This window comes from Onychostoma macrolepis, chromosome 25, assembly GCF_012432095.1.
Source record: "Onychostoma macrolepis isolate SWU-2019 chromosome 25, ASM1243209v1, whole genome shotgun sequence".
Classification (NCBI taxonomy): Eukaryota; Metazoa; Chordata; class Actinopteri; order Cypriniformes; family Cyprinidae; genus Onychostoma; species Onychostoma macrolepis.
The window spans coordinates 2,910,063-2,922,975 of record NC_081179.1 but is presented as its reverse complement, the minus strand read 5'-3'; the positions used below and the strand labels follow the sequence as shown (position 1 = coordinate 2,922,975).

Below are 12,913 nucleotides of genomic sequence, written 5' to 3'. Positions count from 1 at the left end.
AAAGAACTTTGAGAGAACCTTGCCAAAGTTCTGAAAGCGTTCCCTGTTAACTGGGTACGGACCCCTGTGGTTTTGCCAGCCAAGCGTGGTGATTCTCTTTAGGAGATGTTGACTCACACGGCCTCGCCTCTTGACAGAACCTGAAATCCACCGCTGGAGAAACGGTCGTTAAAGCGCCTTATTTTTGAACTAAGGTCAGGAAATCCCTTCAGGGGCCTTCCGTTGGGTCTGAAGCATTGAGGGACCAGTGGCCACCCCAACACGGGTAATCCGGCCTTTACGCCACGCAAGCGCACGACCGCTGACTCTACGTCTCCCAGAACTGTGGTTTGGGTGGTGTAGAGCCATTCAGAGAGTTTCAGATGTGCTTTTTCCTCCAACAGGCCTCCAAATAGAGCACCTGGACTCCAGATAAGATCAGTTTCTAATGACGATTGGCAACTTGTTTCTGTTAAATAGCTTAATGCATTTCACAGGTTTGTTTCAATTAAATATCAGCTTTGTCTCAGATGTTTCTCTTAAAATAACGTAGTATAAATACAAGTGAGACACAAATGACTCCATAGTTGACTCCATAGTTGTCATACGGTAATGTATAGATACAAATGAACAGAATTTGATTAGTATTTAATTAGTATTATCAATTAATTAGTATTTTTGTCCTGTTTTCCAGTATAAAACATTTTTCCAACACTGATAAAAATGATTTTGTAGTGAAGTAAATACTACAGAAAAACAAATGTAGTTTCTACATTAAATAATTTAGTTCAGGCAAGACTTTAAATAAAAGAGTAAATTCAATATTAGTACTCAATTTAAGCTTGTAATATTTACAGTTTGAACTTATAAGTATATTTTACTTGGAATTGTTTGTTATTTTTGCAAATATTGTTTAAGTAAATATCAAGGTAATGATCGTCGTTCCCATCATGCACTTGGGCATGAATAATTAATAAGGTAATTTTTTTTTTTTTGCTGTTTTCGAGATGTATTTAGGCTGTTTTGTGGTTGCTTTTGTTGTTAGGTTAAGTAACTTGCTGTTTTGTGACATCTGGAGTTAATTTTTACTCAAAATGACCCATTCATACTCAAACACTATTCACTGATTGCCACCGTCATTGTGTATGACGTGCCAAGTATTCAGGTCTCTGTGTTCATTCAGTTAATAACTGTATTGAGTCAACACATTACCTTAAAATGAATAACGAGCAGTCTACTTGCTTACATATGTGCTTGTAACTTAACCACATGCTTTATAGGCATTTTTTTTTCAGTGCTATGTTGTTTGAGTAAAGTTTACAAACTGTGACTGAGTGAAATGTACTTGAGTATTGTAGGGTAAACTTAAAATAATTAAGTAGAAATTACTTATCAAATTCTACTTGGCCACATTAAAGTTACTTATTTCCTTTACTAATTTTAGATAACTTAGTTAAGTAGATTTTACTTAATTCCGTGTTTAAATTTTACTTAAAAAATATTTGTGCAAAAACTTGCAAAATAAAAATTAAGTAAATTTAACTTCTTATTTTTTTCAGTGAAGATACATCACAATATACTATCAAAATTAAGTTTATACTTGAAACAAATAAAAATCTCAATCTCAACTCTCGAATCTCAATATCAACTTAAACATTTCCTATCACACTGCAAAAACCCAGTATTTTTGCCTTGTTTTCCAATGCAAATACCTAAACTTATATATTTATGACTCCATCAGATCTCAGATATCAGATCTTGTTTTTTGAACAGATTATCAACATAAAGTGAGTTTATACTAAATCTCAAATCTCAATATCAACTCACATTACATTGAAAAATCACATTACATTTTTTCTTCAGATGTCTTTAACATTTTTAAACCAAGATGCATTTATGACTTACATGACTAGGATATTAATGGTTTATTTATTTATTTTTATTGAGTATATAAACAAGTAAAATATCTTAATATCAACTCAAACATTTCACATCATTTTAAATCATCAATTTCTGCCAATGGACTTAGAAAAATCAACTTAAATCAAAGCGGAAACAATTTTTTTTCCTCACCCCATTTATTATTGATGTATAAATGTTTCTGATTTAAAAAAATTATATATTTTTTGCCTGATATACAAGACAAAATTCATGTTTTGTAGTGTGATCAGAAATGTTTGAGTTGATATTGAGTTTCGATTACTAACTTCAGTATCTTGACATTGTTGAGGTCTTTTCTGAAACTCTTGATGAAACGTGAGATTTAAGTCTTGATTTTTGACAAAATTATCAGAATTAAGTGAGTTTAAACCGAGAAAAATATCTGCCAATGGGCTAAGAAAAATAAACTTAATTCACAAGTTTTCCCATTTTTTTCTTGCCACATTGGGAGATATTAACAATTTATGAATCAATGCATCTTGATTTAAGAATGTTTAAATATTGGTACTAAAAACTGACAAAATATTGATTTATAAAATCATGTTTTACAATGTGATGAGAATTGTCTGAGTTGATATTGAGATCTTTTCTGAAACTCTTGAGAAACCAAGAGTCATCTGAGAAGTTGTCACACAAGTCTCCATTTGTTTTCCATTTAATCTTGTCATTTTCTTGAGATCTTATTTACGATTCCCCCATAGATCACGGCGTTCAGTCATGAAGTTCATTTTGATTTGGAAACAGCAGCAGCCGAGAGGCGCTTGACTCGTGTGCGGCCTGCAGACTGTAGATGCATTAAGCAGGTGAGCGCGTGTGTGTTTGCGGCTCTGTTGCACCAGACAGGGCAGGGGCCTTGGGGTCAGAAACACAGGCCTCATTTAGGAAGTGGTTCATGACCAGCCTGGAAACTATTAACAGGGCTGGTCTGTATGCCACGCCACTGTTAGACCCATTCCACTAACACTACAAAGGCCCAAACTGGACCTGCATGCGCTGATTTTAGGGTGAAATCTGCAGAACTTAGAGAGAGTTCGATTTCTGTGTAGATCTGTACCTGTCAGATTTCTGTTTTATTTATATAGCACTTTTCACAATATTTCAAAGCAGCTTTACACAGGGCCCTATTTTAATGATCTAAGCGCATGGTCTAAAGCGCAAGGCGCAGGTGCACTCAGGGTGTGTCTGAATCCACTTTTGCTAGTTTAACGACAGGAAAAATGGTCGGCGTGCCCCGGCGCATGGTATAAAAGGGTTGTCCCTATTCTCTTAATGAGTAATGGGTGTGTTTTGGGCATAACGTGCAATAAACCAATCAGAGTCTCATCTCCCATTCCCTTTTAAGAACCAGTTGTGCTCGCGCCATGGCGGATACGCTATTTATACGGCAAGTGCAAAGACTGAATGCGTCTCCAGAGAGGAAACAGAGCTGATCAGGGTAGCCTAATTCTGATACATGCAATGACTAGCCATTATGACATTTAGTCGTTTTTATATTTATGTAGTCTATGCAATAATAATATTTTACATTGTAATCCTTTAATTTTTACTATTTGGCATGTTTGAGTGCTGCTGCGTGTCCCTGTGTGTGTAATAAGCAAAGTACGTGTTGTGGACCTGCCAATAGGCGCATATTACTAGTGCGCTCTTTAAATAACAAAAAAAAATAATTAAATAAAATGTTGGTTATGCAATGATGTTGATATTTGAAAGTACCAAAACAAACACGCCCCTATTTTGAAATCTCCACCCCAAACGTACATACATCTATTATGTCTATTACAATTTTTCACTGTATATAGTAGGGGAACTTAACCATTTAACAGGTTTTTACTGTAGAGTTTTCAGTTTTTAACCGTTAAAATGACGATAATTTTTTACAGTGTATATACAGTAACTTACCGTTAACCATTTCACAAGTTTATTGAATTCTTTTTTTCAGGGAACAGTAATATAAAACATAAAGCAGCGGTGCAAATTTAGAACCCACCCCCTGGTAGACTTAAAAAAGTAAAATTAATTAATTAAATAAATAAATAAAATAATTTATATTAATAGATAAATAAATAACAATAAAATAATTTTTACAAATATTTCATTTTTACAGTCTTTTAACTTTAAATTCACTGTCATTTTTTACAATATATATATATAAACAAATGAAATTACAACTTTTTACATTAATACCTCACATAGATGGACATTTTCACACAAACAATTTTCACTCAGAAATTGCATGTAAATTTCACAAACAGTTGCAAAGTTAAAACATAACATTTCTTCAAAAATCTGTTTTATTTACAACTTTATATATATATATATATATACTGTATAGAATTTTCACAGTGCAGTACCTTTTACATCCCTATAGTTGTTAGTATCCTTATGTCAAGAAAATTCTATTTTGGTCTTCAGTGTGATGCATGCCTTTTTATAATTATATGTAAAATTTACAAAGAATTTCTGAATGCAAATAGTTTCAAAGTAAATCCTTCACTTTTTCAAAGAGGTTACTATGACTTAAGGACTTTTATTGATTAATTGTGTTTATTTTGCTGACCTTTCACCTTTACTGCTAATATTAACAGCTGGCGTTTGGTTTCCACAACTCTTGCCTGACACCCCGTTTTTTTTTCTCTGTATCGTAAAGTTCACCGCAGTGCCTGCGATACTCGGGGAAGTTCCTCTCTCTCCCTCTCTGAAATCTTTTTTTAACCCCTTGGCCACACAGTAACGCTTTTTCCTGATATGTGTGCGGTGAGCGTGCGTAAGACCTGACCTTTTTTTCCTCTGGAAACGCTCTGTAGTGTGTCACCAGCAGCATGGAGGAAAAAGTGAACAGCAGTGCTGACTTACACAACGTGGTATTTTTAGGGCCACGCTGGATGATGCCGCCAACTTACAAATGACTTCTCGCCCAAAATACGCCTGCTGTGGGAACACAGGAGTGAATCTCCTGAAAACTGACCAAGAACGTGTCCAGAAAAAAAGGGTAACACTTTATTTTACAGTATGTGTACAGTGTACTTACCCAAGATCTGGTTACTATAAGTCAAGTCAAGTCAAGTCAAGTCACCTTTATTTATATAGCGCTTTTAACAATACAGATTGTGTCAAAGCACTTAACAGTATCAAATTGAAAGATAGAGTGTCAGTAATGTATAATGATAAGATTAAACACTCAATTTTCAGATAAAGGCATTTCATTATTGAATTCAGAGATGTCATTGTCTACCTCAGTTTCAAACCAAATAGTATCTGTGCAATCAAATCGGCGATAATCGCTAGAAATTACGTATAAGGTAACTACATGGGTTAGGTTTAGGGTTAGTACCTAGTTATTTCCCAGTTATTGTAATTGTTATAATGAGTACATATTGTGTACACACAGAACAGGACAGTAAAACAAAATGCTAGCAAAAAAAAAAAAATAATATATATAATACAAAATGAAAAACAAAATCATAAGAAATTTAAATTCTCAAAAAAAAAAAACATCATTAATGTGAAATTTTTTTTATTAAAGTAAACTTAATATTTATATATTTATAAGTGCTGCTTTTTTATTTTCTTGTTTTCCTGCATTACAGTAACAAGAATATAGTATAATATAAAGCGTTTTCATCTGTATATAACCCTTATATATTTTTGAAATTACACTAACAAGTGTCTTTTTTTTTTTTGCTTTACAAAAATTTAATGCTTTTAAAGAGAGTTTGTTTTATAGTAACGAGAATGAGATTTATTTCCACATTATACTAACAATAATAAGTTTTGCTTAAAATAAAATGGTGCAGTGAAAAAAGGTGCATTCTTCAGTGAATGGGTGCCATCAGAATGAGAGTCCAAACAGCTGATAAAACCATCACAATAATCCACACCACTCCAGTCCATCAGTTAATATCTTGTGAAGCCAAAATCTGCGTGTTTGTAAGAAACAAATCCAGCATTAAGAGGTTTTAAATTTAAACGGTCACTTATGGACAAAACTTAACGCTTAACGCATAACGCTTCCTCCAGTGAAAGAGTCCATCTCATGTTGTCCCCTCACATCAAAATCCACAAACATATTTGTTTAGAGCTGTTTTGAACTGTTTTGAAGCTTGTAAACAGCTGTTTGACCTGTGCAGATTTCTCTCCTGATTCAGACGAGACGACTTCTTTACTGAAGGAAGCAAAATTATGGATTATGAATTCAACGGTTTAACATCCTAATGGTGGATTTGTTTTTTACCAACATGCAGCTTTTGTCTTCACAAGACATTTACTGATGGACTGGAGTGGTGTGGATTACTGTGATGTTTTTATCAGCTGTTTGGACTCTCATTCTGACGGCACCCATTCACTGCAGAGCATCCATTGCTGAGTGTAATGCTAAATTTCTCCAAATCTGATGAAGAAACAAACTCATTTATGTCTTGGCTGGCCTGAGGTTGAATACATATTAAGCAAATGTTCATTTTTGTGTGAATTGCATTTCTCAACCGAACGAGGGTTTGAAGAGAAACCCGTCGGCGCATGTGTTCCCGAGGCGAAGCTCCGGTGGACGGCTCTCTTTCAGCAGGGCCTCCTCTCAGCTCCGGCCCTTTTGTGTCGTCTGAGTGGGGCTCTCCATTCACATCTAACAGTGGGATAATAGCCTTCTCATTCTCATCCCCCATCCGCAGCCTCCTCCCGTCCAATTCCCCACTCTAATTGCGTTCCCTTGGAGCAGAAGAAGAGAAGGAGGGGGAAAACAACGCCGAAAAACCTATAGTTCTCCAGGACTCTTCATTCATCCGACCCCTGCGCATTGTTTTGGAACAACAAACTGTGAACCCCGCATTCAGCCGCGAGAAAGAGGCGCAATGGTCAAAAGCGCTGGAGAGCCGGACCAGCGTTTCTCGTGATTCACAGAGGGTCCCGGGACGCTGATGAGGTGGAGGTTTAATCCCCGCTGTGCTGGTTAATGGAGGTCTCCTCATTGGTGTTCCTGCATTAGGTCCTCGTGTGGGAATCAAAAGCCACTCAACAATAACGTAATCAGCGTGTTTTCACTGTGAAAAAGCTTTTTAGACAACACCCCCCTCTCCGAGTCCCCACAAAACCCTTTCAGACGAGCCATTTTTACGAGTCGGATTAATTCGCCGTGTTTTGTGTCCCCTGCTGCTTGAAGGATGAAGTGGAGGTCTGAATGTGAAGAGATGAGGACACCCACTGCTTGAACTCGTCATGCATACGCGACCGTACCATCGTTTGCATCCCAGAAGACGTGTCCCAGAAAATGTGTCATCGCCAGCCACGTTTCCATACGAAACGCTCATGAAAATTCGATAAAGGACAGAAATAGTTGTGACTGACGATGTCGAGTTTCCCAACAGGAAGGAAGTGGCATTACGGATGAATTAAATATGGCTGACTTTCATTTGCATTGGAAAGCCGATGGGTTTTCACGTTTTTGCAAAGAAGTGTTTGGCCGAATGCTTGTTTTGGACTTCCTGCATTTACAAAAAAACAAAAAGCTACAAAATATGTGCTTAAATTTTTAAGAAAGAAAGATTTTATATCTAAAAATTTGCTTCTTAAGTAAATGTTTCTTGATTTACTTGAGAAGCAAAATTACTTAAGATATTAAGAGTTTATGCTTCAAATAAGAAAAAATATCTGCCAATGGGGTAAGAAAAAATAATAACTTAATTCAAAGAGAAAACATGAAAATCCCAGAAAAATAAACTGCAGTTTTTTAAAAACTTGGTATTTTTGTCTTGTTTTCCAGTAAGAAAAAAAAAAAACTTAAATCAAGATGAATTTACTTGAGAAGCTAATTTTTTTAAAAAAAAAAACAATAAAATAAAAATAAATAAATAATATTAAGTGAGTTTATGCCAATACTGTAAGGAAAAATCAAAATGTAATTAAAAGGGGAAAAAGTTTATATTTTATCCCAAAAATAAAAAGTGAAATTAAATTAAATTAAATTAAATTAAATTAAATTAAATTAAATTAAATTAAATTAAATTAAATTAAATTAAATTAAATTAAATTAAATTAAATTAAATTAAATTAAATTAAATTAAATTAAATTAAATTAAATTAAATTGTAATTTTATTTTTATTTCTAAACATTCTAAAATCAAGAAACATTTACTTGGGAAACATTTACTTGGGAAACATTTACTTTAGAATTATTTCATATAAGAAAATGTTTAGATATTAGTACTGGAAAACAAGACAAATAACTTTTTTTTTTTTTTTTCTGGGATAAGATTGAATTTAACTTATTTTTCCTTTGAATTAATTGTCATTATTACTTTTACTTTTTTTCTTTTTGACCAAACAGATGTTTTTTCCTTGCTTTCATTAAAAACGTTTTTTCTTTTCAGAAATCAAGACTTCATTTTCCTTCTTAAGTAAATGTATCTTGATTTAAGAATGTTTTGATACTGTATTTGTACTAGAAAACGAAACAGAAATACAGAGAAAAATTATTTCCTATATCATAATACAGTCATTTCTGCTGAAAATTGATTGTAAGGAGGTTTTATGTATGAAATGATCATATAGACTATTTTTGGGATAATCCAATGAATTAAATGCTTTATTTTATGATTATTTCTCTCTTTTTTTACTCACAGAAACCAAAGGATCACAAAAAAAAAAAAAAACTGATTTGTCAATAGAAATAAATGATTGTTTATTGTTGTGGGATGTGAATTCCTCTTTATTTATGCTCGGGGACATTTTCCCAGAATTGTATGTCTGTAAAATACTTTCCCTGCAAAATTCTCCCTGAAAATGACGACGTTTTGTGATGTTTCTCACTTCCTAAATCCCAACGGCTTCATTTATCAGATTCACATGTGCAAATAAACAACTGCCAGGCTGAATTTGACCAGCGTTAACGAGTCTCGAAGCGCGTCACCTTCACACAGACAAATGTAGTGGATGCTTTCAATTAGGTAATTTGACACAAGGTTTTCCCGGCTGTTTCCAATAAAACAGATGACAGGCTGCCACGTTCACCGCTGAAACATCATTCATGAGAAGATTCGTCTTCAAACATTAAAACCAGCCTTTCAAATGTAAACCAACATAATCAAGATGGATCCGCTTTCTGGAACAAACAATTAAACCAAAAGCATTTCATGAATCGGAGGTCGGGACGGTTTAAAAACAGGCTGACGTCCAGACAAAAGCACTAATCAAACGTTTGTTTTCAGGTTTTTAGTTTATCAGAGGAGTTACTCGTCTAAAGCCGTGAGCAAACATTACACGCATAACCTCTGACCTGCAGCTCAAAACAATCCTGTTTCATTGCTGTTTTATAGAAATAAAACATCGGGGTGGAACAACTCAACAATGCAAAAATTATATAAAATAATAATAAATTCATTAATGCTTATGAGATAATCTTTTGAGGCCCATTGCCAACAAGCTTTAATAAAGCAATTTAAAATAATGAATGCACAGATAAGGCACGTTTACACAAAGTCTGGAACGTTTTGTTCCTCTTAATATTTTGTCTCTGAATGATGAAGCTTATTAGACAGCAACTCTGATCTGTCATTTGATCTGATTCATCTTGGGATGTTTTTTGGAATACTCATTTTTAAAAGTATTTTGTTAAACAGTATGTAGTTTGATGCACATTTTAAACAGTGCTGTATATACACTCTCAGAAATAAAGGTACAAAAGCTGTCACTGGGGCGGTACCTTTTCAAAAGGTACATGTTTGTACCTAAAGGGTCCATTTTGGTACCTTAAAGATACATATTTGAACTTAATAGGTACAAAAGTGTACCTTTTGTACCTTTTATTTCTGAGAGTGTACTGTATAATAAATAATTAAAACTAAAGCTATTAAAATCGTTTTGGTTAATTTAATTAAAGCTGGAATAAAATAAAATATGTTAGAGGAAAAGCTTAAGCATTAAAAAATAGAAATGGTTCCTTGGCAGCTAATTTAAATGTAATAAGTTTAAGATGAAATAATAAAATTGCTCAAACTAAAACTGAAAAAAAAAAAATAAATAAAAATGCTAAGCTAAATATAAATATATATATAAATGAATGAAAATGATACAAGCACATAACAAAATGACTAAAAATTAAAACTGAAATAAGAACTGAAACTGGAAAATTATTTAGAAATAAACAAATATTTCTATTATTAATTTATATTTCTATATTTCTCTCTCTCTCTCTCTCTCTCTCTCTCTATATATATATATATATATATACTGTATATAAAATAATAATAGAAATAATAATAACTATATATTTATTTATATACAGAGAGAGAAATATATATATATATATATATAATCTTAGTTTTCTCTCTTTTCTGATGTTTAAATGAAAGTGTTATACATTAAGTCTGTCTTTATACTCTCGGTTGTGTGTTTAACCAGAAACAAACCATTAACTGACTAGGATGGAGAAATTTGACCACATACATGTTTAGCTGCTCACTGTGAAGATGAGTCATGAATCTGTGCTACTGGATCTGTAAAACATGTTTTCTCAGTAGGACAGCTTGTAATTGTAAATACAATGTGTAAAGTAGTAGTAGATCGTCTGTGCATACAGAAAATTAGCATACTATGGACATCACACATACTACTAGCGTAGTACGCTAGTATGCTGTTCCAAATTCAGCCCATGTCTTACTACACTCAGAAATCTGGAAGTGGGCGAATTGACCTTTGACCTCCAGAAGATCCATACATTAAGAGGAGTTTAATAATCTGTGCTGGCGGCTCAAAGCGTCCCGTATGACAGACGCACAGCTCTCTCCATAACTGTGTTCACACCTTTGAGTATTACCTCAGACATTATGCTTTATGAATATCAATTCATCTTCTATCAATGTTCAACTCCCTTGCATTCCTGACCGCCTCCCTCTGCATTTGGAAATTAACTCTGCGCTCAGTATTTAAAGAGACACGCCACTATTTCTGACACAGTAACATCTACACTTAAAGAGAGTGGACCACATAAATTATCTTTTTTTTTTTTTTTTTCATTTAAAAATAAGGAGGAAAAATTTTTGAAACAACAGTTATTTAAAAAACATATATATATTTTATTTTTGTTATTAACTAGCTGTAAATTATAGCTATTATTATAAGTATTGTTATTATTATTATTATTTGTATTATTATTGTATTACAAATGTTAAAAATATAGCATGATTAAAATTCTTTTTTCAGTTCTTTAAAAGCCTGAGACCACATTGATGATCTAGATTTTTTTTTTTTAAACATAGAATTAAAGTATTTAGGATTTTGAAACAACAGTTTTTAATATTATTTTTAATATTATTTGTTTTTATTTTTTAATACTGCTACTACTACTATTACTACTACTAATACAAATTATTATTATTATTATTATTATTATTGCTGTTGTTGTTGTTGTTGTATTTCACATGTTTGGTTGCTTAATAGTATGAGACTACACTGACAGATTAAAAAAAAAAAAAAAAAGTAATAAAAAATAATATAATAAATAATATAAATTATATTTATAAAATATTTTATATTACTTGTTTTATTATGTTTAGTATTAATGATAATAATAATAATGATATCATTATTGTTATTATTATTGTTGTTATTGTTATGATTATTATATTTCAAATGTTAAATATAAATATTCTTTTTTTTTTTTTTTTTGGTACTTTAATAGTTTGCGACCACACTGACAATCTGGATGTAAAAAATAAAATAATAATAATAATAAAATATTATAAATTTTATGTTATTTGTTTTATTATGTTTAATATTCATGTTTAATAATAATATTAATAATATTAAACATAATAAAGCAAATACTATAAAAATATTTTATAAATGTACTTTTACATTTAGTCATTTAGCAGGCACTTTTTTTAATCAAAGTAACAGGTGGTGCCTGATTAATATGTGTATGGGTGTATATGAGAAGCTCTATTCTTTGTGAGGACACAATTTCTGAAAATAGCCCTTGAAGAAAAATGTGTGTGTGCGTGTGCACTTGTGTGCTTTTGTTCAAGTGTGAGTACAAAACGTTCACCAAAGCCTTCCACCACCCTAATGAATTCTTCCACTGGTTAAATATTACCCACTCCTGACCCGGGGCTTCACCCTACATACATAAGCAGAACAAAATGAACTTCTCAAACTCCAGAGACACAGAACCAGGCCAGCCGGACAAACCTCAGAGAAGAAAACAAGAGGAAATCACACTCTATATAAACACAATGTAAAGCTGCAAATGAGCCACATGGCGGGATAAAAAAACAATTTAATGAGTTAATAAAAAAAAATTATAAAATGCATTGTCTACTGCTGTTAGAGGAATCTCTTGGGAAAAGAAATGTGCTTAACTGTAGGCTACTGTGTGTGCACTTTTTGTTTACTTCAAATCTTAAAATTATATTAAAAATAAATAAATAAATAAAAATACTTGCAGATAATAACATTAATAAAATAAAAAGCAACTTGTGTAGCCTACTTAAATTCCAGTCTCTTTAAGTGCATTTTAAAATACGTTTTAAAGCAACTGAATGTAGTTTCGTGTCATTTTTGCGACTTTGGAGCCCTCTACAGTTAAATGAGTGGAATTCAATGTCGTAATTACAGTTTATACGTGCATTTGTTGCTGCCGTAAAGCAATCCGTTATTTTGACGGTATTTCGTTCCCGCTCATCCTGAAGAGACGTTTGGGAAACAAACAGAAGACATTCGCCTTTTTTGAAGTCAGTGTACCATCAGAATGACTCTGAAACTGATATTTCAAGGTAAAAAACAAAAACAAAAACGTACATACAGTTGCTTTACATCATTCTTTTTAATACTCTTTTGTTGCGCTTTAAAGAAGTGTTGACTAACTAAAGAGCAAGAAATGTACTTTCATTTTAGCTGTAGTGTGTTATTTAAAATTACATTTAAAACTTAATACATTTTTAAGTTTACCAAATTGCAACGTAATCATTACAGATGGGAATTAATGAATAACAAACAAGTTTCATTA

General features: G+C 32.5%; 1 long non-coding RNA gene across 2 annotated transcripts in view; it reads left to right on the top strand.

The window, feature by feature from the left end:
* Positions 1-12,558: 12,558 nt before the first annotated feature.
* The window catches only part of LOC131533834 (uncharacterized), a 60,116-nt gene continuing 59,761 nt past the window's right edge, over positions 12,559-12,913 (top strand). For both annotated transcript variants that reach the window (XR_009269220.1, XR_009269219.1), the window contains exon 1: positions 12,559-12,680. This is a non-coding gene — a long non-coding RNA (uncharacterized LOC131533834). The remainder of the gene's footprint in view (positions 12,681-12,913) is intronic.